Source organism: Toxorhynchites rutilus, chromosome 2 (assembly GCF_029784135.1).
Source record: "Toxorhynchites rutilus septentrionalis strain SRP chromosome 2, ASM2978413v1, whole genome shotgun sequence".
NCBI lineage: Eukaryota > Metazoa > Arthropoda > Insecta > Diptera > Culicidae > Toxorhynchites > Toxorhynchites rutilus.
This window is the reverse complement of record NC_073745.1, coordinates 111,145,796-111,173,109: the sequence shown is the minus strand read 5'-3', so window position 1 is coordinate 111,173,109 and position 27,314 is coordinate 111,145,796. Positions and strand designations below refer to the sequence as shown.

Here is a 27,314-nt window from a genome sequence, read left to right as displayed (position 1 = left end):
TGAAAATTAAAATTCATTTTTCTCGAAAACATATGCTTTCAAAATTCTGAAAAAAAATTGATATAAATAACCCTTCAAATTACCAACAAGTTTTCCATACATCGGACGATGGGCACATTTACATGGGAAAAGTTTTTCGAACAACAACTTTTTCATGTTTTTCTTTGAAAAAATGCTATTAATGTTCAATTAGTTACATTTTTATATAAGAATTATGCATATATGAACATGTCAAACGTGAGAATTTACACACAAAAATGACTTATATTCCAAAAACAATAAAAGATAGAAAAATGATAACTTCGACAAAAGTTTATATTTTAACAAGATCTAAAACTTTGTCGAATACACTATATCGCTATCTTGACTTTAAACAAAATTAGGATAAGTTAGCATTAGCATTAGCATTGAGCAAGTCACACAATATCGTGGTGGTACGTATTCAGAACTGTTACGTCCAAAGCTCGCCTCCATCCGTTACTGACGATTGGTAATATCTCTTAGATGAATGCATGCTTAATCCAACAGTAAAGAATTGATTAAACAAAATTAGGATAAGTTGTACTTTTTTTAAATAAAACATAAAAAAGTTGTTGTTCCCTGTAAAAGTGCCCATCTTCCGATGTATAGACGACTTATTGAAAATTGTATGGACTATTCATATATATGTTTTTGGGAATTTTAAAAAGATACGTTTTTGAGACAAATGAATTTTAATTTTTAAAATAACTTTTTTCTCTGCGAAATTTTTTTCCAAAAAATTTTTGGTATTTTTTTGTGAAAATTGAAACAATTTCCTATACTTCATCCTTCGACAAAAATTTTGTATGTATCATAATTTTTAAGTTATAATTTTTTGTAAAAAATAAGAACAAAAAATTGGCTTTTTCCAAAAAGTAGTCTAATTCTTTTTCGAATATTTGAAATATGCAAGGTTGCTTAAATGACACATGTCTTTACATCCACAACGTTTCACTACTATCTGAGATGGTGCTGCCAACTTCTAAGACGAGTTGGCATGAAATTCGTCATCTGGTAAATTGTATCAATTTGAAGGACAAACAGTTTTGCGTAAAAATAATCTTCTTTCGGACAAAACGAAGAGTATAAACACGAAACTACCATCAAAATCAATAGCAATAGCGATAGTAATAAAAAAAGTTGGAGATGTTTACGTTTGAGTTAGCCATTTAAAAATGATATGAATTTTGTCGAAAAATTAAGAATAGTTGGGAAACCTAAAAGAAAACAAAAGGCAATGAAATGAAATTAGTTAGTAAAATCAGAGTTGGAAAAATACTTACCTAAACGATACTGTGTGAATTCCGTAGATTGAGCATTTTTATTTCAGCTGATCCATTTTTTTTTCAATTGAATAATTATACTAAGGGAGACAAATAAATATATAAGAGATGTATAGGAAAAACTAATAATACATAAGCGATAGAACGAACACAATAAACACAATAGTAACATAAAGTCATTGACAAGAGGTCAAAGAACAACAAGTAGAACAAACGAAAAGATTGATTCGGACATAATCATTCAAGACAGGAGGAAAATATTAGAAACGATGAGTTTATAAAATAAAATAAAATTAGTACTTACGTTTTTGCGAATTCAGCACCACTTCACATTGGAAAAACAACTACCATAACACAGCAGCTGTCATCAATTGATTCCGTACACCCAACTACAATAATCAAACAATGATATCCGAGAGTGATGTGTTAGAGAGTATGATTTGATCCATTTTCCATATGTTCCTACGGAGCGTGATTTGGTGTGCGTGTAGGCATTTTGGCTGCGTACACTTGCAAAAAAATTAGCCTCAGTGCACTGGTAGTATACATTCTGACGTCATCAATTGATCTATGTTTTTCAATACATGTATTGCAGCTATGGCATAGGGTAAATTTGTTCTTTTCCGCCAAGAAAAAACATAGTATTTTTTTCTGAAATATGAAATGGGCTAAAGTTGTTCCAATTGAATAATTGTAGGTTTTATTCGGTGATTATATTCCAATTCGTAAATTGGAAGTAATTTGGTCGATTTTATATTTTTGAGCTGACTCAAAGGATGCTATGAAATTTCACATATACAATTTCCATAAACTATAAATATTTTAAATTAGATACTGTTTTGCAAATTGTGAATAAATAGATGTTTTATCAGATATTTTGTAAACAATTAATTTTGGTTATTTATTTTAGTTTTTTTTTATTGTTATAATGTGGGTAGGTTTGACAATAATTTTAAATAGGATGTATTGGTTTATGTACATACGAACAATGTTAAGTCGTCAGTAACATGTGAATTTATAAAAAAAAATTTTTTTTTGGGAAAGTAAATTTGGAAATTAGAAAGAAAGAATTCGCAACTGGAATGATATTGCAATTGGAATCACATAAGTTTCACTATTTTTATCCAGCTACATATAGCACTACGATGTTTGATATCTCACACAACGGCGAACAAATTGGGCAGAAAAGATTGACTACAATGTATAACTTGGCGCACGCTCTCTCTCTCTATCTCCCCGCGCCCCAAAACGATGTTAAACCATTTGATCTCGTCCACTATCAATCACTGTCAGTTAAACCCGGCCCGCCGTTCGGCCGGCCAATCAGTGTCTAATTCAGATCTCACTGCTTAATATGGGTCCTGGCTGGGTCGCACTCCTAATGTGCTCGAAGTAACACCGTTGATCAGCTCAGAGCGGAACGGATCGTACCCGCGTTCATAAACTGCTCTGAATTCCATTCCAAAATAAAAAATAAACTGAACACATGTATTCTGTGACAGGCACCACGCAATTTCTTCGCATTCATCATTCTCACATATGTGAGAACCCCTCTTTGCCGCCCAGCTTGAGACTTTCTGGGGATGGAATCAAAAAGTGAAACAAGAGTGATGAATGAAACAAATAGAAACATGCCTATCAAAATATTTTGTTGCCGGGGTCCAAAAAACTAACAAGCCTCGAGCATTGATTCTTGCTCTATCACTGCCTCTAGACAGATATATTTCTCTCGTAGCGATATCCGACGCAACTCCCGGACCCATTCGAGTGCGGCAAAGCGGCTTCAGTTCAACCACGAGGGCCAAGATCTTCACCGACGCAAGAACCAGATGAATCAGATGTGTGCCCAGCTATCTCATTAACATAATTCGATTTCAGCGCAGCCTGTAATTATGAGATTAGTGTCCGAAACGTGTGAAAATTAATGGTTTCATGTTTCTGATCGCGTTCGGTGCAAGCGCACAGTTCGTTGTTCGGCTGCTCGATTTAATGAAAAAAACATACGTTCATGTCATGCGGCGAGAGTTGATTTAGTTGATGGTCGGTACGATGGACGTTTCAGAGATAGTGACCATAGCGGTGTTACGTCGCGGACAGCCGGTAGACATAATGAACGCGGGTTTACCGAGACAAAGACAAGCTATCCAAGCTGGGGGTCGTAATTGTATGTGATACGGTTATGACAACTGCATTAAGTGAAATGCACCGGCCACACATTGAGTAATGCATCGTTGCTCTATGAAAAGGGAGTTTTTTTTTCAATCCGATTGAAGTCTATTGAACACTATTATGTGCACCATCATTGCGAGACATCGAACCGTACCGCCCATCGTGATTTTCTTTTCTGTGGCCTTTTCAGCTTACCGAACTATTCTATCAGAAGCGAATCTGAATCGATTCGATCAAATGTCTCGCAGTAAATGTGCATTACAAACCTATTCAGAGGGGGCACTTATTGATTGGTATGCTTCTCTCGGGTAGAAGCCACAAAGCCGATGAGTATTCCGATCATAATCTGTCAAAACTTTGCACCTATTAACTCCCGTTGGCTGGCTTGCTTTTGTACGAACCGCGAATAGTTGTCAAATAGCAGAGTGATTCATGGGGCATGCATTTCAGGAGCATTGACAGCCAAAACAAAAACCACGTTCTTCTACTGTGTTGCAATTGTGCTAGAGTAATTAAATTAAACTGTTCACTCACAGCTCGCTTTTTAACCTCGTCTCTGTCGCTAGGAACTGCTACTCAAGGGGCGTTGTTGACTGCGGAGAGCCTTTTTTGTGGAATCTCTCTCTCTCGAATCTGCTGACCTGATATGCGAGCACAGCTGACAAGAAGCGGGTTGATGTGTTGCGATGAGTTTTAATTATGATGACTGCAAAAATTCAATTGGCGCGCATTTGAATCACTGAAGCGAGAGGGGTCCACAGATGTGAAGTGCGCTGAGAAATGAAACGTTGATGTAATACAGCACCGGTAGACCTTCCTATTCGAACGTGGCAAAAAAACATATGATTTTTTGTAGATAATCGGCTGGATCGTCCTCTGAACCTAATTCGGCCGGCACATTAGCCAGCGGTTACACTGGATCGATGTCCACAGGAAAATTTTAACGCGCGGTCTCGAGTATAATTTTCCGTACGCATCCGTTAGATAGAATGGAGCTCCTCTAGAAACGAAACTGTACGATTTTTTATTGCTAGTCGTTGAAAAGATTCGACAAAACCAATGTTAAGACGTGTCCACATTACGCCAATCGGCCTTGGTCGCCCGGTAATGCCGACCAAGTGGACCGCCCGGGCTTGCCGACGTGCCGAAAACCGACTCGAATCAAACCGAACCCAACCCGAAACAAGTGGGTCCGATTCGAGAAAGTCGAACCAAACAAAACGAAGCAAATTAGCGTTGACGACATTGTGCTTCGTGTGTTCATGACGGCTTCGTGCATCCGATGGGACGTCCACACTACATAACGAACTGAATATGCCGCCTGGTACAGGCCGATCGGCATCATTCGGCATAATGTGGACGCGCCTTTAGATTCATGTAGACACTTCCTTGTTCATATATAGGGTTGGGGAAAAAGAAATGTCGTATTTCTAATCGAAATTTGACGCTTTATTTAACATACTTAAAATTATCCAATTTTAAATATGCGCCGTTTTGTTCGCAAACTTGTTGCCATTTAGAAGGCAGCTTCATTATCCCCCACTTATAAAACTCAGACAGCCAGTTTTCGCAAGCCTCTTTAGAGGCCAACTTAGTATCACCAAGAGAATGTGGTATAACCGCAAGAGTGACGTAGGACTATCGTTGATTTAGTGATCATTTGTTTTTAGTTGCATCTGAATCAATTCTGAATGAATGAATAAATGAATATAGGCACAATATTCAGCAAAAAAAGCAATCACACGAAAGTTGTATAATACATAATACATTACTTGTATTGTGATATGATTTGTATTACATTTACAATAGACAAAATATCTGTTGCATCAAATCAGTTTACATAATTTTTGCGTTCGCTCATCCTTCCTCGCAACACCCATTTCTCGTTTAAGAAATTGTTGAGAAAACATTGTTTCCAAGCGCGCGTAGAGCGGGAATTCCTTCTTAACACATTAAGGACCGCACGTTTTGGGGCAAACTTGAACGGTTCATTTGTTCGGATTCCACGAATGAGATCGTTTCCTACGATGTGGATGAGACGAAGGCGAGCCATCGGTAGGCCTTGTTAAAATCTTGGCAAACCAAGGACTTAACCTTCAAGTGTAGAAAACCCGGGTTATTTCCATCCGTAACAGACGGAACGCGAAACAAGAGAAATCTCGTGAGCGGTCCGCAATGTGTCAAGATTCATTGCACCTCTAATAAATTGCCGAAAGACGTGGTCTTGATTGAAAAATCACAAAATAAAATGTATTTGGTCGCAGTATTATATGGATAAAAAACATAGTAAACTCTTTCGCTTGAATGTAATTTTCAATTACAAGGGAACTGGAAGATAATTTTTCAGCAACGATAACATCTTTCCAGATTCTCCTCGATACTCGAAGCCCACCAGTGGTTAATGTTAACTCGATAACCACCTGTTCATTGCACTTGATTGAAAAATCACAAAAGCTAATGTATTTGGTCGCAGTGTTATATGGATAGAAAACATTAAAATTAACTCTTTCGCTTGGATGTTTTTTTCAATTCCCAGGGGAATTGGCAGATTATTTTTCATCAACGATAACATCTTTCCGGAATCTTCTCGACGCTGGATCGCAACCAAACGAAAATAGTTCCGCGCGTGTACGTGTGTGTGTGTGGCGTCTGCTCCTTTGTCTCCGATTTTTTTCGATGCTGATACTCTCTTGATCGCCTGTTCTTCTCCTTCTGATCGATCGGCTCTTCTGCACTCCTTCACAGTTCCAGACCTGAGCCGAATGCGTTTCAGGTCAGGTCAGGCCAGGTAATGATTCCCTCGATCCCTCGCCGTCCAGCTCCTTCAGTAACGATGTTGTCTTGCCGATTTCTTCACGAAAAATGAATGCGTTTCACCACCAGAGTATCACTTAAGTATGCTTTTTGTCCGTGATTGAATCGAGAGAAAGTGCGGTTTACGATGGCAATTTGGAAGGTAAACTAAAGGCGAATGAACTCTCTGAGTTTGAAACTTTCGGCGACTGAGAAATAATCGATTGAAAATCATATGATTTTCGCGATGCGAAACATTTTCCGTTGCTCGCGCATCCAATATTGGATACGAAAATATCCTACTGATGAGGAAGAATAATCTTCAGAAGCTTTCCTGCTAATTAATTACACTTGATTGAAAAATCACAAAACCGAATGTATTCGATCACAGGAGTATTATGTGAACAGAAAACATTAAAATAAACTCTTTCGCTTGAATGTATTTTTCAATTCCAAGGGAAACTGGCAGATTATTTTTCAGCAACGATTACATCTTTCCGGAATCTTCTCAATGCTGGACAGCAACCAAATGAAAAGAATTCCGCGCGTGTATATGTGTGTGTGTATCGGCTGCTCCAATGCCTCAATCGGAACCGTTTTTAGATGCTCATACTCTCTTGGTCGCCTTTTCAGTGGCATCACTCTCCTCCTGATGGATTCCCTTCTGGCCTAAGATGCACAAGGAGGCTCTTGGTGACACCATTTATCAGCGCTTTCATGATAAACGAAGAGCTTCACCACAACAGCGACCACATGTTCCAATCGCTGTTCAATTATAACTGAGTGGATTTTCGAGCGGCGCTCGCTTATATACCGATTGGTGATTTCAAGAGTCTGTTTTGAAAGCAATTTTAAGGCTATTGAAACAACTTTTTGGATGAAAAAGTAACAAGTATATAACGCGTAGACATTTTATCTTTCGAATGAAGTGTTTATCATACCATTTCGTTCAGTTGTTTAGGAGCTATTAAGGCTCAAAATCTCGGTCTCCGGCGTAACGCTTTCGTTTTCGAAACTTTGATTTTACACCCCGGTATAGAAATGAAAGACCTAGACCTACGTCAAAACTTAAAATTTGACGGTTGTGCATCACTAATAAATGAAATCCGATCGAGCTGAAATATTGCATGGGGTAGTTTTTCTAGTATAGTTTGATCATGTTGCACCCCTTGTTCCATCTTGTGAATTGTTGCACTCGATCGGTATGCCAGTGCCTTGGGGCGATAGGTGCTATCGGAACTCGACCACGATCAAAACCCTTCCGCCACCCGTGTGAATGTTTTGGTTCCAATCCAAGGCTCAGCTCGTCACGACCCCTCTACTGCCCAGAACCCAACCAAAATGAGATAGCACTTCTTCCCCCGCTTCTTCTGTTCATCAAGGGAGCCCATTATGGGCAACATCGATGCTCACGCTGATAAGAACGCTCGTCAGCGTGTGATGTTAGGAACATTTTTTGTATCAACAGCAGCATCTGCTAGAATCGATGATCATTAGTCGTCACTTCACGTTGAACTGTGGACGGCTCGAGTTCTGGTCCATTTGCCGTTTGAAGCTTGCCACTCAAGCACGGTAGTGATCGCTGCCATTTATCAGCTGATGGGTTGCGTTCGCCGATGGTGAAGGATCTGCGCGCCTTGCATGAGATTCGACGTTAAACTTCCTCGTGAACTTCTCTTTTTCCCCCTCGACCACTTTGACGGAATGATTGTGTTCGTGGAAAATAAAAATAAAATAAACTTATGTTCGGTCGGGCAAGCGAAAAATCACAGAAACTCATTGCACCCATAATGCTTCTTCGGTGGTGGGAGGGAGGTGTGATGGAGAGTGAGAAACAAATGATAAGCGATTAATTTCAGCTGCACTCTAATGTCAGATACAATTTGTTAATAAATGCGCGGCTGACGGCTCATGGGAAATAGTTGCAGAATCTACACCCGGCCATGGAGATGGCTCTTCAGGGCTCGGAATTACGCGCCCCGTTCACATCATGGCAGCCACGGGCAACAAAACCACTTCTTCGTATCACTGCTGTGAGTGCGAAATGAGCCACAACAGTGCGCGCCCTGGGTGAAAGGGGTGTTTCCAATGTAACAAGTTACTAGTTCCATTGTGTGCATGACTTGGGGCGTGAAACGAATCAGCCCGCGCCGGCAGAGTAGAGCATTTCTTTGGCATGGAGCTGATTAGCGCGCGCGGATTTCTTTTCATGCTCTTCAACTCGCCGCTTATCGGAAAACAACCCGAAGCTGTGACGTGACGTATGTGCTCAGGTTGAATATAATGCAGGTTATGCCTTTCAATTTGAGTTGAGCGGTTCCGAAGGAATCGAAGGGGAAAATTATGTAATTCGTAACAAGAAGAATGGGATCGGAATGTTCACGCATACGAGGATTGTTGGTTTGACATGAGGATGGCACCAAAGGGTTCCGATGCTGAACTTTCTTACGTCCCTGGTATCTTTGATATAAGTGCGCTTAGTTATTTAACACCTTCGTCGCCCAGAGCGATTCGGTCGAGTTTCTTTCGGGGCCCAAATTCAACTGTCGGAGAGAAATAAACGGGCAACGATAATAATGAATTCGGGTTCGATTCAGGACTACTTTTCTGTTGAATCCGAATGAAATCAACCGACTGCTGATTAGAAAACTTATGAAAAAAAACTTATTAAAATTTCTATTGATATGGGCAACCCTACAGATAAACATACAATCATACTCACAATAGTTAATGAATAATAAAACCATTTGAAAGTATAGTATAAAAACTATATTTTAATTTTTTTTTTGATTTTTTGATTATTCTACATAACCCATATTTACATTTGAGTGCCTATTCTATCAAATTCCGTTTAAAAATCATATTCAAAAGGATCGAGAAAAGTGTCACGCACATCTGAGTGACGGGGCGATAAAGGTGTTAAAAGAGACACTATCCTTAATCAGCTGGCTGGCGCCTAGGAATAGCTAGGTGGAGGACCCCTAGACGGACTACCCTTTGGCCACCCACAGCTTCGAACTGTGACATGGTTCAATTTAATTTTAGCTTAAAGGGTCATATTCTGCACCATGCGTCTACCGGTCCCCCACGCATCTATTCCTAGACGCTCGCCAGCTAATTCAGAATAGTGTCTCTTTTGAATGCAACGAGTTAAATATCCCTTTACCTTTTGCCATGAATATTTTATAAGATGCTTATGTTGATCTCAATGAAACACATTGGTAGAGAAAGGATATATATTTCTCTACTCTATAATATTTCTGTTTGAAACTTATACATCCAGTTGTTCGAACATAACTTGTACTTGGAAATACTGAAAACAAAAAAAATTAAAGGAAGTTGTGTCTAAGACACGACCGCATTGCTGACGTGGAACTACGCTGTAGTAGAATTCAAGTCGCTTGTTTATAACCGCGGATATTATTTTATAATACTACGAAAATTTTGAAATAACCATTCTACCAGTTTGGTCGCTCTGAAATGTTTTTTTATTGTAAAATCATTTGATGATAATTGTTTGATGATTCATTCTTGTGCTCGCAGAACAAAACATGGTCGAGGTAAGCGCAGCTGTCGTCCTTAGTGGTGAAAGTTTTGCTACTGGCAAGCGAAACCAAATCTAATACAAATTTTCAGAACGACATTTACTTTCTTGGTGACTAAATAACCGAAATAAACTCTATCTGTTAATCTCAACAACTTCGAAAAGAGTAGCACTGCTACATTATAATCAAGATTAGCGCAAATGCAATCCTAGTTGAAAGCAGTCTTGTGACTGCCACGCGAGCTCAAATAAATTAATTACTTAATAGAATTTAATGAATAACTTGGTATTCCCCAAATATTTTTTGGTGCACAACCTTAACACCTGCTTTACCATAGCGTCAATTCAATGCATTGATGACAAAAAAATAACTGCTGGGAAAAGGCTGAATATTCGCCTCACCTGAGATTCATTACCAATACCCTAGCGTAAATATTTACCTCCCGCTATCTCCCATTTTTGTTTATATTTATCATTACGACTGCATAATTTGCAACACCAAACAATCGTCAATCATAGCATAAAAAATTAAGTGATTGTTGCATCGTTACAGGGTCAATGCACACGGGAGCAGATACAAATGGGGTTTCAGCGTAGCCAAGATGCACTATTTTTACGCACGGGTTATGAAGCACGCACGTATGCATACAAATATCCATATATCGATGGCTTGAAGCAACTAAATATATACATACTTATCTTCGTTTTGCGCGCTTCTCAACAGAAGCCTTTTCTGTTAATATTGCCAGTCTAGAATGGCTTAGCTGTCATCCTTTGTGGAGAGAGTTTTCCTATCGTCATGCGAAACCAAATCACTGACAAAATTCCAGAACATTTATTTCTTAGTGAGCTGATGATATCCTAGCTTGATGATTCCCCATACATTCGTGTGGCTAAGAACCTTAAGGTTGCAATGCAATGGCGTCAGTTTGATGCAATGATTGTAGTGCCAGAGACATCGAACGATACTGAAAGTTTGCCTTCCTTTCTCGCTTGAGACTCCATACATCTTCAGTTCATTCGTCTCTAATCTTCAAAGAGGCCCTTGGAAAACTTTACTTTATCCATAATATGACTTCTCCACCGCATTGCCTTGGGAAAGGCATTCGATCCCTCGCCGTCCAGCTCGCCCAGCAACGATGTTGTTCAGTCGATTTCTTCCCGAAGAATAAAAGTTTGCCTCAGCGAGATCCACTGTTTATACTCAAGGTAAATATTCCCCTTCGTTCTTCTTCTTTTCCTTTGTTCACGGAGACGTTACATCTTATGATTTCCCCTTCGTTGCTCATCGTTAAGTTGCTCGTTATTGACAGCTCTGTTCGGGAAAGCACACAAATGAACAGAACAAATGTATGAGGAAATGGAAATACTTCCATTTTTCATCAATTTAAACCATATACCGACTATGGGATTGTAATATATAGCATATCAAACAAATCTTAGAAAATTTCCGATTCGTTTGGTATGAAAATCGCCAAAATCCGTTCGCGGCAAAAATAGTTATTAACGTTAACTTTATTTCATAAAAACGTGACCTGTTTTCTGATTTGGCACCCTTATTGAAAGACGTAGTTCTACGTCAAAATTGTAAGGAGTTGTATCTAGGACACGACCGCATATTTTCGACGTAGAACTACGCTATTATATTATGCAATCCACTTGTTTACAACTTCGAATATTATTTTAGAATGCATCGAAATTTTTGTAATAGATTATGTTCTTCGTTACAAATAAGTTTGATGAACGTCCTTTTACGTTTGATGCAGAGGACTACCTACTACTTGAATGCAGAGGACTACCAAAATATGTGAACGGAAAAATTGTCGAACGATCATTTCCCTCTGAAATTTTTGTACATCTCATGTTTACATAGTTCTCGAACCGCGAAAGTTCATTCACCTCTAGTATCTGAAATGACGATTTTCCAAGGCTTCTCAGTACGTTTTAGGAAAACATATTCCGGTTTACACAACGACAAGCGAGTCCAAAAGTATTCAACACCTAAAAATACCCACCAGTTGCATGTATTTGCAAAGCGGATTCCCCCAGGAACATTCATTTTGAAGTCCGTGTTATGGAAACACAGCTAAGTGGGGAAAAAATACCCCCGACTTGCTTGTTTTGACAAAGCGGGTTCCCCCAGGCACATTGATTTTGTAGTCCGTGTTAGGGAAACACAGCTCGGTGAGAACAAAAATACCTCCAACTTGCATGTATATTAGCAAAGTGAATTTCCACAGGTACATCGATTTTAAAGTCTGTGTTGGGGAAAACGTATATCGGGTCAATCAAAACTTGGCAGTTAGGGCTTTTAGATAACGCTTGACATTTTACAGTTATTCAATTGTTCATCTCATGAAAAATAACATTTCATTAATTGTGATAGACGCGTAGAAATATTTCCTATCAATTGATACAAACATCTTTCCGACCTGTTAAGAAATGTTCGAGTTATAAGCATTCGAAATACGGGTAGGGTTAGCACACAAATCGGCAGGACAAATTTATGGGAAAAAGGAAGGTCTTCCAGTTTTTATGAGTTTAAACCATTTAGAGATTAGTGAATTGTAATGTATAGCATATCAAACAAATCTTAGAGAATTTCCGATTCGATTGGTATGCAAATCATGAGAATTCGCTCACAGTAAAAATAGTTATTAACGTTAACTTTATTTCATAAAAACGTGACCTGTTTTCTGATTTGGCACCCTTCCTGAAAGACGTAGTTCTACGTCAAAAAAAAACAAGTATATCCGACATAACGTTTCGAAAACCAATAAAAAAGGTTTGACATCGCCTTTGAAAACAATGAATTTTAGAATTATGAAATGATCAAGCTTTCTTAATCTTATTTTGAAAATTTGATAAGTAATGTGAAATAATTTAATTGCTATCAAGATATATAGTCATGAATATAACAGTAGTGATGAATGGGTATTTAGAAGATTCAAATATTTAATAGGCCTGATTCTCGAATACACTTCACGGTGGAAACGAAATAAACGGCACGCCACTGAACTACGTTTTACGAGTTAGTGAAGTGTCAAAGATAATGAGTTTTCAGGCAGAATGAGCACTTTTCAAATAGAAATCGTTAATGAAAATTAACTTGTTCGTGTTCAATGTGAATGGAAAACTTTGTTCTCGTCATGTCTGATATCTAACATATCGTCGTCATCTCTGATATCGAGATATGTTAGATAAAAAATTCTCAGCTTTCCAGAAAAAACATAAACAAATATCGTGCCCTCTATCGTCAACCGAGAAAACTATGAAAAACTGACTCAATAAATAATTACAAAAACGAGAATCATATTTTTCCCAAAAGTAATATTTTTGACGTAGAACTACGACTTTCATTAAGGGTGCCAAATCAGAAAACAGGTCACGTTTTTATGAAATAAAGTTAACGTTAATAACTATTTTTGCCGCGAACGGATTTAGGCGATTTACATACCAAACGAATCGTAAATTCCCTAAGATTTGTTTAATATGCTACACATTAGAATCTCCTGGTTTGTGAATGGTTGAAATACATGAAAACTTTAAGCGTTTCCATTTTCCCATACATTTGTTCTGTCCATTTGTGTGCTTTCCCGAACAGAGATGTCAATAACGAGCAACTTATCGACGAGCAACGAAGGGGAAATCGTTGATAGGAAGTCTCCGTGAACAAAGGAAAAGAAGAAGAATGAAGGGGAATACTTTCATTCGGTATCGGACTGTTGAGCAATCCAGTTCACTTCACTGTTTTCGCTGCGCTTCGATCTAAGATTGGACCCCACCAGTGCTAATTCAACTTGGATATCGTCGTGTGGTTTTTCCAGTCCATTTTTCGTGTTATTCGTATCGTGTGTTTTCTTTCCGCGTTATAAATTGGACGCTTCGCGTAGTGTGTGATGAGCAAGAAGAAGAGGAAGGCTGGCTCGAGCCCTGCAAAAAACCAAGCGTCATCCAATGATGCACGCGATGTTGGTGCAGTGAAAAGCGCTCGCACTGAACCGAACCTTCGCGAGTGTGACACCGCATCGAACGACAGCGAAGTAGGCGACTTCGGCGCGTTGGTCGAAAATGTAAACGCCATTACCCAGGCAGCAATCAGATTCAAGCTCCCCCCGCTGGTGGTGAAGGCGGTCGCTCTTGACAAACTCATCAGCGAATTCGCATCGATGGGTGTTACAGCAGAGTACAAGCTGTGTGGCATAATTCAGTCTTTTTCCAAGCAATTAACATTGTTTGTTTTTCGTCATCATAAGGGTTTCGTTGGTACCTTTGACATTGCATGAACGCATTAAACTGATGTAATGGCGAAGCAGGCATTAAGGTTGTGCGTCAAAAAATCCATTGGGGATTTATTACAATCCATTGGGGAATAGCAAGCATCTTGAATGTCGTACTGGAATGTTATAAGTTATTTGGGTTCGCGTGCCAGTCGCAAAACTGCCTTCAACTAGGATTGCATTTGCGCTAATCTTAATCGTAATAAAGCAATGCTACTGTTTTCGAGGTTGTTGATGTTAACAAAAAGAGTTTATTTCGCTTGTTTAGTCACCAAGAAAGTAAATGTCGTTCTGGAATTTTGTATGTGATTAGGTTTCGCTTGCCAGTAGCAAATTTCCTCCACAGCTGCGTGACAACTGCGCTTAACTCGAGCATGAAAAAGTAACTTTTTTCGAGACCAGTAATATAAACAGAAGCGTTTCTTTTGAGAATAGCGCAAAATGATGAGAAGTGTTTATATCCCTAGTAGTTTCAAGCCACCAATGTATGGTTCTGTATGCATGCTATGACGAACGCTTGTTTGGCGCTTGGTTTACGTTGTACGAACGATGACTGAAGGTGCAATTCCACTAAGGCATTACTAAATAACATGTAGCATGATATTTGATACTTGCAAGTGTTGTCATTGTTGTTGTTTCCTCGCGATGCCAAAGATATATTGATGAAGTTATGTGATGTGGAATAATGGTGCTGGTGCAACATGTATTTAATCGACTCTAGCCGAGTCTGTCAATTGCGATAAAGGCCACCGGAATAGCATTCGAGGTAAATTTTCAATGCATTGACATGAAATAAATTGCGACATACGATCAGCTAGTATATTGTTCTGCGAAGGCATGAATGAATCATCAATCAATTATTGTCAACTGATTCTACAATGAAAAAAACATCTCAGAGAGTATTCTACTAAGCAGTTGTTTCTAAAATTTCACAGCATTATAGAATAATATACGAAGGTATAAACAAGCGACTTATATAAAATAACAGCCAAGTTCTACGTCAACAATGCGGTCGTATCTTGGACACAACCTCCTATGATTTTTTCAAAGAAAACTAACTAAGCTTCAGTTTGATATGTCGATCATCTGAATCGGTCCAGAAGTTCAGAAGTTATGAATTTTTGTAATGGAAAAAAGGTGAAAAAAATGTTTTTTCAAATTGATTTTTCGAACCACCCTAAAATGGAAATGGTCACCCTAACGAGAAAATAAAAAAAAATATGGGTATAATGTTTTGTGATAAAGGACAAAATTACCACTTTTGACGAAAATCTGAGAACCACTATATCGGTTTGGCATGGAATGGTTGTATGCCTACGTATGTTAGTGATAGGGTATCCTTATTCGAATGTACTTTTAAAATGAGCCCTGGAGAATATTTATTAAAAAAATTACCTATGACGTAACATGAAGTACATTATCTCGATGAAGAAGCAGTTTGTTCCTTTCATTTAATTTTCTCATAACTCGTTAATACAGCCAACGTTGGTAGATAACAACCTGACATTTGAACAATTAGTCGCCCGCAATTACCAAAAGTCTGGCCATCCCTGTAATCTACTATTTTTGTACCCATGTGCTGATGAACGTAAGCAAACCGTAGTCCTTTCGAAGGTGCGAATGTTGCTTCCTTTTGAGAGGAAGTGCACACATAATCTAGATTCATGTTAGACTTATGAAGACAGACCGAAAGTTCAAATTTACAAACAAAAAAAAAAACATTTGGAAACAACGCACGTCGCGCGATATCATTGATGATCTGTCACGCTTGGAAGTAATAAATTATAACCACGAAATAAGGACGTCACCTCGGGGCCGACACCGAGAGGCGAAAACGGCCATCCAAATCGATCAATCTCCTTATTACCGACAAAACCATGGGAAGGTTGCACCACATCCAAACTTGGGCAGCCCCAAAAGCACTTATCAATAAGGCATAATTGATAGGCGATTGCGGGCTGTGGTGTGCACAGGTCGCGGTCGCGCTCTCGAAGCCGTCAGTTCGGTTCGATTCCCAATCTCTTTATCTACCAGCCGTTGCCAGCGGTTGTCTTCTTGCTGGTTTTGTCTTCGGAAAGCGACTTGACCCACCGGGGTCATTCTGATTGATTAATCAAACTCCTATTAGCGATCCGAGTGGTCGCTTTGGTCGTAGGGCGACCAACTTATCGAGACCATTGAAACGATGCTCCCTCCGCGCTGAATGCGCGGGAGAGTGCGGCTGACAGGACATGTGATTTGGTGCGCGATGAATTTGGACCGGTGATTAATGGATTCGTGGGGTGGAAAACTTGTCGATTTGGTGAAGATTTAGCGAATGATGCTCAAATGTTACGTTATTAAGACATCCTCGGGTTCTTTTTTTTTCCTTTTGACACAATGGGTTGGATTTTTTTCTCTCTTCGGGCAAACTCTCGTGTGATTCGGTCTATTTGCTTGAGAAATTGATAACGCAGGCATTGTTTTGGGACCCCAAGCGTGGATCATGCTGCGTGCGAGGCTGGGACGGAAGGGACGGTAATGCGAACAAAGATCAATCATAGTCGTTAGGTTTTTGGAGAATTGGGATGAAAAATGATCTCGAAACAAAACGCAGCCCGAAATCATATGCTTCGCGCGCGCGACTTGTGGCTCGTGGAGGGGCAAGTGAACGTGTGAGAAAATGTTTAATTATTACGATGAGTTTTTTGGAGCGTGTTTTCGAGCGCTGTTTGACCCGGCTTTGGATCATCTTTGGATGTGAGTGCTGTAGAAAAATTGACTAATGGTTTGCAATTTATCATCATTAAATAGTGAATGCGGCGTTGAAGCCTCACTGGTCAGTCATCATCGATCTGAACCAGATAGCCGGATCGCACCCCACAATGATGGATTGCAGCGTTCGAAAAAAGTTCTATGTAAATATTTATGTTCAATCGAGCCTTTCGACTCGAATAATTGGAACAATGTACTGGTAATTGCAATCACATTCAATTATTAATTGAAACATGCATCAGCATAGATCATTGCACCCCTAATAAACTATGCTAATTGGCTATTTCGTTATCCGGTCCCCACCTGTGCCCAGTGAAGGAAGATGGTAGTCACCGAATTGAACAAAGGTTCGCCACTAAAACAGACGCATAAATTACCCGAAACTCTTAGCCACTTTTTCCACCCAATTTTTTCCACCGCCTTCAGAACTTCATCGCCAAAGTGGAATTCCTCCGTTCAACTGCTGTGTCGCGTGGCTCCAGCGTGAATTAAACGAGTGGCTTTATTATGCAAACGACGCCAGCCGTTGGGCAGCTCTCTCGTCACAGTGCTGATTTGATATTCTAAGTCAACACCACTTTGTAGGAATTTTCCCCATTGAATATTTTGACGAAAGAGAAAAAAACGGCGTTTATCTGACCATACGGTCGGCTCAAAAGAAATTGGCCATTGAAACGTGCCAGAATCGTTTCAGTTCAATTTCCTGTCGGCGGCTCAACTGGCCGCGGGTTGAATTCATTAAGATCGTGGCCGAGCCGGTGCTTCGCCACTCCGAACGAGCGCTAGCGTAGGTGTGGTCAGCGAATGAATTAAAGCGCCATAAAGTGTCATTAAATCCTCATTTACAAATCGCTTAGCCCAGTTTAATTTGTAAGTAAGATCGAGCCGGGACTTAGGCTGAGGTGCGGTATAGCAGATCAAAAGCTATGGCGACATCAAAACAGAGCACAACCAACCAAGGTTATGCTGCTGCTTCTTGTGACGATTAGGAGTTTTTGTGGTATAATTTTAAGAACACTCCCGTCACTTGATATTAAACCGCTTCCACAATTCTTTTCAGGATCAAAATTAGTCCGAAGCAATCGGTGTACTGTTGGGAGAAATGTTTTGAAATTAGCAGCGAGGATATCCAACACCTTAATCTCAACGATCCTTTAAACGGTAAACAGTCGTTGGATGTTGCGTATCAGATAAAAGATACCGAAGTGGCATGAGATAGATGAAAACCGCCCTCTGTGATCCCAGACGAGATGCCTCCTGTGTTATGGATGAAATAAAGAAAAAAAACTCACAAATGTAATCTAAGATAATTACCAATACCGACCACAATTATTATTTTTTCCATCAGTAAAAACATGTTACTTTAATATAGAGAAAACATATTTGAAATGGAAAACTTCATTTTCTTTTATAATGTTTATTCAACCCAATGCGAATTTTAATTGGACTAACAACACCTAATACTATATGTAGATATGTTATGGGAAATAACTTTTTCTAATATTTTTTCACTTTTCCAATTTTTCTCGCCGTATGAACTTTCCTTGGGTGAAAATGAACACAACAAAACAGACAGCTTAAACCAAACGACCCGTTCTCGAGCGGGTACACACCTTTTTTTTATTTGTGAAAATTGGAATAAGTCGTTTCGTATATCAAGTCATTTTTCACACAACTGCTACCATGTACCATTTTACACTTAGCCTCGTGCTAAATTTTTCACAATACATTATCGGTCATTGATATGAGATTTCACGAAGCAAGCAACGATAAAGTTCCAAATTTAAATTTTATTTGCTAGAACTAATCGTATCACTCACCTTACTTGCAATATAAAAAATCCCCCGACTTACATATATTTGCAATGCCGATTTACCTCGGGCACCTTGGTTTCGATGTCTCTGTTAGAGAATACATTTCGGTGGGAGGTTGTTCCCATCGGTTGTGATCTCCCTACTTTCATGTATTTGCAATGTCGATTTCTTTTTTTTTGCAATTGAATTCGTAAATTGTTTCATTCATTCACTAATTTAATCAATAATTTCATTATTACATATAAAAGATAGCTCTGCGCAGCGGCGATATCGTACCCAATGAGAAACATCCGAGGTGTGATTATTGCTAATTGAAAAAACACAAATTATTACTAAGAAAACGGCAGTCCTACGTAAACCTTGCGGTTATATCATAGGTATAACACGTTTTTATGAAATAAAGTTAACGTAAATAACTATTTTCACTGTAAACGAATTCTAATGATTTGCATACCAATCGAGTCGGAAATTCTCTAAGATTTGTATGATATGCTATACATTACAATTCGCTAATCTCTAAACGGTTTAAAATCATGAAAACTGGAAGAATTTCCTTTTTCCCATACATTTGTTCTGCCGATGTGTGGGCTAACCCTACCTGTATTTCGAATGCTTATAACTCGAACATTTCTTAACAGATCGGAAAGATGTTTGCATCAATTGATAGGAAATATTTCTACGTGTCTATCACAATCAATAAAATGTTATTTTTCATGAGATGAACAATTGAATAACTGTAAAATGTCAAGCGTTATCTAAACGTCCTAACTGCCAAGTTTTGATTGAACCGATTTACGGTTTCTCCAACACAGACTTCAAAATCGATGTACCTGTGGAAATCCGCTTTGCAAATATACATGCAAGTCGGGGGTATTTTTGTTCCCACCGAGTTGTTTCCCTAACATGGACTTCTAAATCAATATGCCTGGGGGAATCCGCTTTGACAAAACATGCAAGTCGGGAATATTTGTTGTCCCCGCTGAGCTGTGTTTCCCTAACACGGACTTCTAAAGGCACCCGTGGGACATCCGCTTCGCAAATACATGCAGTCGGGGGTATTCTTTGGTGTTGAGTACTTTTGTACTCGCTTGTCGTTTTGCAGACCAAGAACATGTTTCCCTAAAACGTACTTTTAAACTGAGAAGCCTAGGAAAATCATCATTTCAGATACTAGAGGTGAATGAACTTTCGCGGTTCGAGAACTACTTAAAGATGAGAAGTGCAATAATTTCAGAGAGAAATGTAAAATACAATGATCGTTTGACAATTCTTCCATTCACATATTCCTAGTAGTCCTAGTAGTCCTAGGCATCATATCAAGCGTAAAATGGCATTAATCAAATTTATTTGCAACGAAGAACATAATCTATTACAAAAATATCGATGCATTCTAAAATAATATTCGAAGTGGTAAACAAGTGTATTGCATAATATATTTGCGTAGTTCTACGTCGAAAATATGAGGTCGTGTCCTAGATACATCTCCTTACATTTTTTTTAAAATTTGCTGGTTTATCATTTCGGATATTATTTGCGAATACGTGGAAATTTCATTAAAAACTCTTTAATAAAAAGTTCCGGGGACCCTGAAAAGGTTTAGTGGCTTGCGTGGTTTTGAAGAATAATTTCGAGAAACAACGATCCTTTCTTGCCTTTGCGAGAACAATACACAAATTGGTCATATGTCGCAATTTGTTTCTCATTATCAATGCACGCATTACACTGAGTATATAACGAAAGACATCTGTTGATCACAGCGACAATGAAACAAAATTCGATGAACTTCTATCTGTAGGTGGTTTATTTTAATGAACAGTTATAAAATTCCTGTGTATAAATTAAGATAGTTAAGCTAGGCTAATTAATTATAATTTCAAATTTACTTTTAGTGTTTTTCGCTGGATTAACCTTGTATATAAATGTGCGTTTTGTTATTTTGTGAGCGGTTTCGGTGCAGAAGAACTTGTTTATATATATATATATATATATATATATATATATATATATATATATATATATATATATATATATATATATATATATATATATATATCTGTTTAGTTGTAGGAATATATCATAAATTACGTTTAGGATTATGCCTTAGTTTTAAGTTATTTTCTCACCTATTTTTCCGAAATGCAGAAAAGATGCCGGTATGCTAGTATCAACACTAGAGTTTATAGATTTTACATTGCTATTTTGAAGTTTAAGTTCATTCATAGGTTAACAATCAAACTTATTTACTATTTCACGTATTTCTCACCTTTCTAGTCTTAGTATAGCAAATAAGATAGATAATAAGATAAATTGTATATAAATTCACTAATTTTAAGAAGTAGTTTCAATGTAGTTTTATGGAGTTAGCTATTTCGATTGTTTCCTGATGTTTACTTTTGACTTTATTTGTGTTTTTATATGTGTAAATCGGGCTTCATTGCACAATAGTCGCGTGAGATCCCTCGCGTGTGAATAGGTGTGGTACGTTCAGCGGTCGATAGTGTAGATTGGCGTAGGGTGCAGCCGGAGCACTTTCCGACGTGGCGTAAATAACAACATCTTCCATGCATCGCCATTCAACAAGCATCAAACAGGTATTTAACAGATGCACATAGTCAACAAAGCTAGGAGCTTGTTGCATCAGAACAGAGCCGATGCGCACGAGACTAAATACGAATGGCAACTAAAAGTATCGAAGGTGTGCTAAGTTCTAAGTTTCGCGCAACGAAAACAAGCAATACACACAAAAAAAAACACTAATGGCTTGAAGCGACCTATAATCATTTACACTCTTTTTTTTTCGCCTGCTTCGCCATGATAATTTCAATGCCAGATGCACTTCAAGTGAAATATTCGCTAGCTTTCACAGCTCGAGGAGAAACATAAAACACAAAACGAGCAAAATAAGCGACCTTGGTTGTTTCGGGCACAGGAAGTTTCTTAGAATTTTCCTCAGAGGAGATGCTATACTTATACGTTAGCCACACCTTACTTACTATGCAAGAGTGGAGTTTACTTCGCAAATATTCTCTTTTCGCTATCCCACTTCGTTGTTTCTATTCTCGTGGCAGCATAAGTTGCCTGTTATTGATAGCTCTGTTCGGGAAAACACACAAATGGACAGAACAAATGTATGGGGAAATGGGAATGCTTCCAATTTTCATCAATGTAAACCATATACAGACTATGGGATTGTAATGTATAGCATATTAAATAAATCTTAGAAAATTTTTGATTCGATTGGTATGCAAATCGTTTAAATCCGTTCGCAGTAAAAATAGTTATTAACGTAAACTGACCAGACGTCCCGCTTTTCGCGGGACAGTCCCGCGTTTCAGCAAAGTGTCCCGCGTCAGATTACGTCCCGCGAAACGTCCCGCGTTTGAAATCCAATGTTTTGTCTATTGATAACAGCCCCAGAGTTCTTTGAGACTTTTTCGAAGATAAATGATCTGAAATGTGGTTGTTAGGCTGCAGTTTTCCATACTGATGGAGAGTGGCAATATTACAATCAGTTGTAAGTTGCATCTGAAATTGACGATCTCTGGTTTAAGCACCGTGAAAGCGTAAGTAATCAGTTTGAACCATTAAATGTACAAAATGAACTGAAAGTTCTTGGGGAAAAATATATGTATACTGAAGGTTTTTTGGAGCTTATCGCATTATCTGTCATGCCAAAAATTTCACGAATAAACGAGACTGGTTAAATTATTTTTGTATATTTTTACAGCTCATTTTTTTTTTTTCCCAAAATATATTTTTTATTAAGGCACATGTGGCGTTAGCCTGACGGGGCCGGGAGTCCAATATTTTGACAATTTTTGTCTTACAACTATGTTAGTAATATGTAACCGATTACTCGCGGTTGGCTCGAGGTTAGTATTACAAGTGTTCTCATAATTGGTATGTTGCAGTCTTCGATGCTCTGTACGTGTGCCCGACACGGGATACTTCCTATTAGGATGCAGCTGACCATTAATCAGCAACGCCCCCCTAGTCTGTACCCCATATCTAGCGTGGTGCGTCTTTCTCGACTTTTTGGAGGCGAATGAACTGCAAAGTTTAAAGCCTCTTAAAAACAAAGAAACGAAAAATCTCGACTCGAGGAATCCAGGATACAATGGTCACTAGCCGGCGCAATCATCAGCTCGTGTAGAGTTGTCATGAGCGGTACAACCTTTGGCTCTTGTTGAATGATCAGTGGACTGCACAACCTTTGGCCCGTGCATCTGTAAAGAGTGTGTGTATGTATTGCCGCGACTAAGTAAAAGTTTATCGATTGGATAGGAGGGATATGAAACGGGGACACAACATCAGGAAACATCATTAAACGTTGACATCGGCGTTTCTGAGGAACAGGTATAGATGAAGCAGAAGATCAGGATCACGGCTACCTAAGATATCCCGGACGGGGATATCCGATTGTCTGCCTTTTGCTCTCAGTGCTCTAGAGAGCTGAGAGCGAGCAGCATGGAACCGGATACACGACTAGACAACATGCTCGATGTCGTGGTAGCCATCGCCACAACCACAAAGATTGTTTGCTGCGAGCCCAATGCGATAGAGATGCGCGTTTAGGTTGTAGTTATTGGACATAAGCCGAGATATCACGCGAATGAAATCACGACCTACATTCAATCCCTTGAACCATGCACTCGTCGAGACCTTAGGGATAATCGTGTGTAACCAACGACCGAACTCATCTTCACTCCACATGCGCTGCCAACTAACAAGTGTGTCCTGACGAGGAATGTGAAAAAATTCATTATAGGCAATTTGCCTTTCAAAAAGTGTGCCTTCTGAAGCGCCCACCTTAGCTAGCGAGTCCGCTTTCTCATTCCCCGGAATCGAGCAATGAGAGGGAACCCATGCTAAGGTAATCTTGAATAATTTTTCGACCAAAACACTCAATAGATGTCTTATTCTTGTTAGGAAATAAGATGAGCGTTTATCAACTTTCATTGAGCGGATTGCCTCTATTGAGCTGAGACTGTCTGAAAAAATAAAATAATGGTCGATGGGCAGTGTTTCAATGATCCCTAGAGCATAGTATATCGCACCCATTTCTGCGACATACACGGAACAAGGATCTTTGAGTTTGAAAGAGGCACTGGAATTTTCATTGAAGATGCCGAAGCCAGTGGACCCGTTTATGAATGAACCGTCAGTAAAGAACATTTTATCAGATCCAACTTTCCCATATTCTGCCGAAAATATCGGCGGAATAGAATCGGAGCGTAGGTGATCTGGGATTCCATGGATTTTTTGTCGCATGGACAGATCAAAAATGACAGATGAATTGCAGAAGTATGAGAAGCAAACTTGATTGGAGATGCCTGGTGAAGGGTGCACGTCGTGGGTAAGGTACTCATGGTATAAAGACATAAAACTTGACTGAGGAGTCAGCTGGAGTAGATTTTCGAAGTTATCAATCACCAATGGATTCATGATCTTGCAACGGATGAGAAATCTGTAGGATAATTCTGTGAACCGAAGAGTAAGCGGGGGTACTCCTGCCAAAACTTCGAGACTCATCGTATGTGTCGAATGCAAACACCCCATGGCTATACGCAAGCAACGATATTGTATCCTCTCCAGCTTGAGAATATGAATCCTGGCAGCTGATCGGAAGCAAAAACTGCCATATTCTAACACTGACAATATCGTTGTTTTGTACAACTGAATGAGGTCTCCTGGATGGGCACTCCACCATGTTCCGGTTATTGTTTGGAGAAAATTGATTCTTTGCTGGCATTTCTGTTTCAAATACGCAATGTGTCTCCCCCAGGTACATTTAGAATCAAAATATACACCCAGGTATTTGAAAAACATAGAGTGTTGGATCGTTTTGCCGGATAGGTAAAGCTGGAATTGGGCGGGTTCGTGCTTCCTAGAAAAAACGACCATTTCAGTTTTCTCCGTAGAGAATTCGATACCCAGCTTGAGGGCCCACGTGAACAGATTGTTCAGGGTATCTTGCAACGACTTTTGCAGAGCGACGGGATTAGTACCCATGATGGAAATAACTCCATCGTCTGCAAGTTGTCTCAGCGTGCAGTCTCTAGTTAGACAATCATCCATATCATTGACGTAAAAACTGTACAAGAGGGGGCTTAGGCAGGAGCCTTGCGGTAGGCCCATAAAACTGTAACGAGAAGATTTTGAGTTGCCATGAGAGAAATTCATGTGCTTTTCTGACAGTAAATTGTACAGGAAATTATTCAGAATTGGTGAAAGTCCACGATTATGAAGCTTCTCTGAGAGAATTTCCATGGAAACTGAATCAAATGCCCCTTTGATATCGAGAAAAACGGAAGCCATTTGTTCTTTTCGAGCAAATGCGATTTGGATTTCAGAAGATAGCAGCGCGAGACAATCATTTGTCCCTTTACCTCGGCGGAAGCCAAACTGCGTATTTGACAGCAAATTGTTCGTTTCGACCCACTTGTCCAAACGAAGTAGAATCATTTTCTCTAACAATTTACGAATACAGGATAACATTGCAATCGGCCTATACGAGTTGTGATCGCAAGCCGGCTTGTTGGGTTTCCGTATGGCTATCACTCTCACTTGTCTCCAGTCATGCGGGACAATATTCAGCTCCAGAAACTTGTTGAACAAGTTCAGCAAACGCTGTTTTGCTAAGTCGGGAAGATTCTTCAACAAGTTGAATTTAATCTTGTCCGACCCCGGAGCTGAATTGTTACATGAGAGGAGGGCAATTGAGAATTCTACCATCGAAAAATTCTCATAATCGCAATGGAGCGGAATATCGCGTACGACGCTTTGTGCAGGAACAGAATCGGGACAAACCTTCCTTGCAAATTTGAAAATCCAACGGTCAGAGTATTCCTCACTTTCATTGGTATGGTTCCAGCCACGCATTCTCCTAGCCGTATTCCAAAGAGTACTCATAGCGGTCTCCCTTGACAAACCATTGACGAACTTCCGCCAATATCCACGCTTTTTTGCTTTAATCAGACCTTTTAGTTTGGCTTCTAGAGCTTGGTACTTTCGAAACCATTCCACTAATCCAGTTTTCCTGAATTTTTTGAAAGCGGATGATTTTTCAAGGTAGACCTTTGAACATTCCTTGTCCCACCAAAGTGATGGAGGACGACGTCGGAAAGTGGTAGCCGGTACACGTTTCTTCTGAGCTTGAAGTGCGCTATCGTAAATCAAACTTGATATAAAATTATACTCTTCAAGGGGAGGAAGTTCATGCATCGAAATGATTGCTTCAGATATTAATTCTGCAAATTTTCTCCAGTCAATATTCTTCGTGAGGTCATACGCAATATCAACTGACTCACTAGATTTTGATTCATTGGCGATCGATAAAATTATTGGTAGGTGATCACTACCGTGGGGATCTTGGATTACCTTCCATGTGCAATCCAGGGATAATGAAGAAGAGCAGAGAGATATGTCTAGCATGCTTGCCCGTGCAGGAGGGTTGGCTATCCTAGTTGCTTCCCCAGTATTTAAAACTGTCATGTTGAAGTTGTCGCACAGATCATAAATCAACGTGGCACGGTTGTCATCGTAGAGTGACCCCCATGCTGTTCCATGGGAGTTGAAGTCACCTAAGATTAACCGCGGCTCCGGCAATGCCTCGATAATATCAAAGAACTGATGGCGGCCTACCGTAGTCCTGGGAGGAATATATATCGAAGCAATGCAGAGTTCTTTGCCATTGATTTGTATCTGGCAAGCGACAACTTCAATGCCTGTAATCAATGGGATAGTGACTCTATAGAAGGAGTGACGTTTTTTGATCCCCAATAGTACGCCACCAAACGAGTCGTTACGATCTAGGCGAATAATGTTGAAATCGTGAAAATTCAGCTCGTCGGCTGAACAAAGCCATGTTTCACAGAGAGAAAATACATCACAGTTAGAACTGTGAACTAAAAATTTAAATTGGTCTAGTTTAGGGATGATGCTTCTGCAATTCCACTGTATAACCTGTATTACTTAGTGATTTCTTTTACAGCTCATGTTTACATAATTTATATACACAACGTTGTATTTTTGTTTTGTTGGTGTCCCGCGTTAGACCTCTGGTCATATGGTCACTTTATATTAACGTTAACTTTATTTCATAAAAACGTGATCTGTTTTCTGATTTGGCACCCTTAATGTAAGACGTAGTCCTACGTCAAAAAATAGCTGGATGAACTTCCTGTCTAATGGTATATAACACAACATATGTCGCAAACACGATTTTGAGTAATATGCGTTTGAAAACTCTTAATGAATCGTCACATTTTTCGTAGAGTGGCCCCCCCCTATATAGAAATCAAAGGCATAGTCTTAGGTCAAACAACAATTGATTGTTTTCCGCTTCCCAAACCACCACTGATACGGCGCTTTAGAGCCGTGGAATGTTTTTGTCACTATCTGGGGCACTCCTCGAACTGTATGCCTACAATCTGTCGTTTTCGATATTTGAAGACTGTTGCAAGACAAATAACTTTTAATCCGAAATACGAAACACGAATACAAAGTCTTGTTCACCGTACCTTGACAGTAAGTTAGTTGTCCTTTTAAACCGTTTCTTCTTCGAAGCTTCCGAAACTCTATTAACTTAAATTTTTTTTTTTTTGGAAGCGTGACATCTCAGGTCATGTGCGTGGCACATTCTCGATTGAAATCA

At 39.3% G+C, this 27,314-nt stretch overlaps 1 pseudogene; it reads left to right on the top strand.

Moving 5' to 3' along the window:
* Window positions 1–18,908: 18,908 nt before the first annotated feature.
* On the top strand, window positions 18,909–18,987 carry LOC129772374 (U4 spliceosomal RNA; annotated as a pseudogene).
* Window positions 18,988–27,314: the final 8,327 nt, after the last annotated feature.